The sequence below is a fragment of the Letharia columbiana genome (genome assembly GCF_014066305.1).
Source record: "Letharia columbiana isolate WasteWater2 chromosome Unknown Sc0000051_s0, whole genome shotgun sequence".
NCBI classification, from domain to species: domain Eukaryota; kingdom Fungi; phylum Ascomycota; class Lecanoromycetes; order Lecanorales; family Parmeliaceae; genus Letharia; species Letharia columbiana.
In genome coordinates, this window is record NW_023501095.1 from 191,500 (window position 1) to 197,499 (window position 6,000).

Genomic DNA, 6,000 nt, shown 5'->3' on the forward strand with positions numbered 1-6,000 from the left:
CGTCGCTCTACTAATTACTCCCTTCGAATCTCTATAATAAAGATTATTATTATATTACTTCGCTATAGACGCAATATACTATAAAAACGACGTTATCTATAGAGAAACTCTTCTTCCTTCTTTATCTACTAGATTTTCGAGATTTTATTATAAATTTCTAAATCTAATATTATTCGCTATAGGGGCTATTAACTAGCGCTATAAAAACGCTAATACTAAATACATCGACTTACTATAGATTATTATTAACTAATATTATAAAAGCGATATTATTCTTAAAGATAATATTAATATTAGTATATATAATAGAATAAGGTAGGGCTGAACTAGAAAACCTTGAATTTGTATGTGCAGCCAATTATTAATTCGTCAGGTCTACGCTTTTTGGTTAGACACCGCGGGTAAATAAATTAGCGTCCGTAACCATCAAAAATCTACAAAAATCTATGTGCAGAAGTCTTCCCCTCTGAAATAACCAGCTCCCTACGGATGCTATTACTTCATAATTTCGTAAATTATAGAGCTCGCTTTACGCTTTCTAACGCTGTAAAAATAATGAAGTTTGGTCTACTATTGATGAGTTAAACTGACATTCAAATATCGTAGTCACACCAAATGCGTCCGGGACGGGGATCGGATAATAATCCTTCCACCTGTTTGTGTAACCATTCTTCTTCCACCATTCTACCAATTCTACCAATTCCATCAATATGAACACAATCGTCTTCGGTACCCCTCGCCCAAAGGTTACTCAACGTTTCAGGCACGTATACCCCTTTTGCCCGCCTCTTAGAGCCCCTACTGACGCCCCCAGGCCACCCCTCGGCGAATCCGCTACTGCTGGCAATCGAGGCCGCAAGCGAGCCCAACAGCTACCTACTACTGCTCATAAACGCGTTGGAAGGCCCTCAAAAAGAGCCCGAACGAATACGTCCTCCCCTACATACTCCTCCCAAGCCAGCGATGGTGCCTTCCAACCCAGCGATGCTACCTCCCAAGACGCGTCTTCCTCCCCTACCTTCATCACCCTATTTTAAAGCCTCTCAACGCGTATTAGATCCTAAACACTTCAAGAAGAAGCTTCTGAAAATATAATAATCACACCAGACGCGTCCGGGATCGGATAATAATCCTTCCACCTATTTGTGTAACCATTCTTCTTCCACCATTCTACCAATTCTACCAATTCTACCAATTCCAATATGAACACATTTACCCTCGATACCCTCGCACTCAGTTGAATAAGAGGAGGATCTACAACAGGCGAATGCGGAGAACACTGCGGAGAACATTGCGGAGACAGTCATCAGCAGCAGTAACACAACAGGCCTACTCTCCACGGTCTCACACCAGCCCGATACTCAGTAAGAGAAGGAACCACTGCAGCAGGTAAATGCGGAGAATATTGCGGAGACAGTCATCAGCAGCAGTGACACAACAGGCCTACTCTCCACGGTCTCACACCAATCCACTCAGCCAGTGCAAGAGAAGTCAATACAGCAGGCGAATGCGGAGAACACTGCGGAGAAACCAAGCGGCAACAAGGCCCCCCAGCACCAAGCACGGTTCCATATCAAATCATCACTTAACAAGCGGAGAACACCACTGCAACTTAGCCTATCATCCCCACTACATTAAGAAGTAAGAGGAGGAACTACAACAGGCAAATGCGAAGAACACTACGAAGAACACTATGAAGAACACTGCGGAGAACACTATAAAGAACACTGCGGAGAAACCAAGCGGCAACAAGGCCCCCAGCACCAAAAACACGGCTCAGCTCTCCAAAATCCCACATCATATGCTCTCCACGGTTCTACATCAAATCATCACTCAGCAAGCGGAGAACACCACTGCAACTTGGCCTATCATCCCCACTGCATTGAGGAGCAAGAGGAGGAACTACAACAGGCAAATGCGGAGAACACTGCGGAGAAACTAAGCGGCAACAAGGCCACCATCGTCAAGAACACGGCTCAGCTCTCCAAGATCCCACCTCATATGCTCTCCACGGTTCCACATCAAATCATCACTCCGGAACGATACATATTTGGACGAATTGAAACCGTCCGATATCTTGCTCTGACAGCTATTTCATTATTCGAAAGATTTCACTGCGGTAGGAGATAATGTGGGATTCACACCACTAATTAGCATGTTATCTCCATTTCTTTCCGGTATTTCGATACTTCTTACCATAAGGACATGGCCTTTCTCTGTTTTTTATGGGCAATTATTACGAATCAATCCTCCACACTCGATACACCTTCCTAATTAGGCCTTAACGCGCCTCTCTCCATACATATATGTCTATATATAGGTTAAAAACGCATAGCAAGCGATCAGAGTTCGATTTGACTTAGAAAAATCCAACTCCATGAATTTAATTCATGGGCCTTTACTTGTTATTATATAACATATTAATAACACGCCTACGGCGCGTAAGGGTTAATTCTATTACATTATTAAAACGATATCGTAATCTTAATAAATTAACTCTTTTCTCTTATTTCTCTATTAGAGTTTAAAGATTTTTTAATAAGCGTTCTATTTTTACTTAGACGCTTAAGAACTAGAGTCTAAAAGAGAAGATAATTATTAGACCTAATACGTTATAAGCCTTAACGCTACTTACGCTAAGGCGCCGATATCGCATATTCTACGTTAGAGTTCCTTTTAGAGTTCAATTTTAATAATATATTCTATATATCTAGAGATTTAGCGGATATAAATTTACTTCGCATATCTTAAAGTTTTAATATTCCTTAGAGATTAGTTCTACTATTAAATATACTATTAAATTCTATAATAACACTACGTCTTTTATAGCCTATACTCGCTAGCTAATTATTAGTAGACTACGCCCTTATAATATCTAAATTTCTTCGAAATTTATATATATTAGTACTCGTTAAAGTATTAGATATCTTTTTTATAAAATTAAAATTAACTTTTTTAAATTAGAAGTTTCGATTTTTAAATAATTATATATATAAAGATATAGCGAGTAATAATATATATAAATCTCCCTCTATAATATCTTGCGTTAGGGCTTTCTTCTAATTTATCGTATTTTTAAGATAATATATCTCGATTCTAGTATTATCGTATAGACTATTAATAACTCTTATCGTCTTATATCTCTTATAATATTTTATATTAAGACTTTCTTTTAATTTATTATATTTTTAAAATAATATATCTCGATTCTAATTTATTATATAGACTATTAACGACTTAAGAAAACTTTAAATAATAGCCTTTATTATAGACGATAGCGTTTTTTAAATTATAAGAAATCGCGAATTAGTTTAATAGTAGTCTTCGACGCTAGAATACTTAATTAGATACTTTCTAAAGCGTATTAACGTCTCTCTAATTAGAGAAAAGTCTACCCTCTCTTCTCTTTCTAATTACGATATTTATATACGTATTCTATAATTATAAAATCCTTCTTCGCTCGATAAACTCTAAAGATAATTTGAAAGTTATTTAAGTCGAGAAGAATATTTAAGTTAAGAAGAATATTCGAGTTAAGAAAGATATTCGGGTTAAGAAAAATATTTAAGTCGATTTTATCTATTATATATTTAATTCTATTTCTAATATTCTAAGATTTAAATTCTCGATATCTCTATTATCTTATAGTATAGCGTATATTAATCTTCTTTATTACTCTATAACTCTTATTTAGAAAATCTAAATTATAGATATTATTATATTAATTAAAGTTGATAAAGCTATTAATATAATAAAATTTTTTATCTTTTATCGACGTAAATATAATATATATACTTCTCTTAATACTTATAAGGCTATAGAATCGTTATTTTTTAAGAATTCTTAGATTTCGCGCTATTAATAACTACGCCTTTTTTATTTTTACTATATTATAATATTTCTAAATTTATTTATTATATTAATACTTAAATATCTTTATAAAAACACTCTATAAATAAGTCGATCTTTATCTAAAATCTCTATAAGCTAGATTTATTACTTTTACTACGACTAATACTTTCTCTATTAATTTCTTTAAAAGAACTTTATTAATATTAAAGATCTATTAATTATATTTATAGACTTAAACGTAATCTCTATATTATCTTTTTTAAAAGAATTAATCGATAGATCTATAGATAATAACGTCTTTAAATAGGCGAGCTATATCTAAAGAATCCTCTTCGAAAGCCTTTTAATATCGAATATTAAAATAAATATAGATCGAATATCGACGTATTTATTTATAGTTCGTCTTATATATATCGATATTATTATCTCTCTTAAATAGATAATATTCTCTTAATTTTATTTAATCTATTTAAATAAAGATAATTAGAGCTTCGAGAAAAGTATTTAACTTTAATTATTTAATAATAATTTCTATTAATTATTAATAACGACTATTATAATAATAAATCTATCTTATAATATTACGCTTTTTATTATCCGCCTATTAACCTTAGATATAAAGATCTAAAGAAGTTCTCGCCTCGATCTTCTTCTCTTTTTTTTATAATCTCTTAATTATAAATAATAACACTTCTATATCTTAATACTTAATAAGATTATATATTATAATTATCTTCTAATATACGATATCGTAACGTATAATCTATTTAATATAGTTATTATACTTATTTATTAATCTATAATACTTTTTAAAGAATTTAATATATATCTTTTCTCTTATTTAAGTAGTTAATTTATTAAGTAAATTAAATAATTATATTATTTCGAATAAGTAATTAATACTATAAAACTTTAAGAAGTTAAAATAATCTTTACTTATCGTTTTATCTAGAGATCTATATACTCGAAAAACCTCTTTTAGTAAATTAATTCGGGCTAGGGTCGTAAATAGATATTAAATAGTATTATTATTATAAGAATAATATCTTATTAATATAATAAGATTAAGAATAGCGCGATCTATATATAGCGTATTTAAATTTAATTTAATTAAGATCGATATAAAGATAGTTATTATCGTCCTCTATAGAATCTAGCTATTCTCTTCTATCTACTATATCTTTTTATTTAAAGACTTAATATATTTTAAATTAATATAGCTAGAGATCGCCTAAAAGCGAGTATTAAAAAGCTTATTTATCTTATTCTCTATCTTCGTAATTCTAATATATTTAATCTATTATTTAAATAAATAGTTTATAAATTTCTTAATTATTAAGAAGTATAGAATATCGAAGTATTATAGTTAATATATATTAATAGTAAAGTAATTATCGATAAAAAGATAACGATCGTAGAGTATTATATCCCGTAAGTATTTCGATATTTTTTTAATATATCTCTTTTATAGTCTTAGCTACTCGACTATATACTCGAATATTTATTTAAAATATAGAATTAGAAAATATAATCGCTTTCTCTCTATAGATGAGATTATATATATAAAATAATATCTATCGCTTAAGATTAAAGTAATTATTATTTATTTTTTATAATTTAATATTATAGTAGCTAATATTAAATAATATCTTCGAGTTAAGTTATTTACGTATTATATATTAATACTATATTCGAAATATTCTTTAATTATTAAATATACTTTATTAGTAAATAGTATACCGCGAAAGTATAAGAAGTTATCTTTAATTATTAAACTTAAGATATAGTAATAGATCTAGACCTTAACTTCTTTTTTTATAATAATTAATATTATTCTTAGAATCGCTATATTCGATCTACTATATACGCGTATTACGCGTTTTATTAAAGATTCTTAATTATAATATAAATTAATTAAGTATATTAGTTCTTATATATTTAAGAGAGATAAGTTTTATTTAATATTAAAATAATAAAAACGACGATAGAGTTATTAGATAGTTTATTCTACGTTTTTTATTATTAATCTATAATATATATCTCGCTATAAACTCTTACTTTATTAGTATTTTTTTAGCGTATAAATTAATAATATAAGCTTATATTAAAAAGTTTATATATTAGAAACGCTTTAATAATATTTATAAT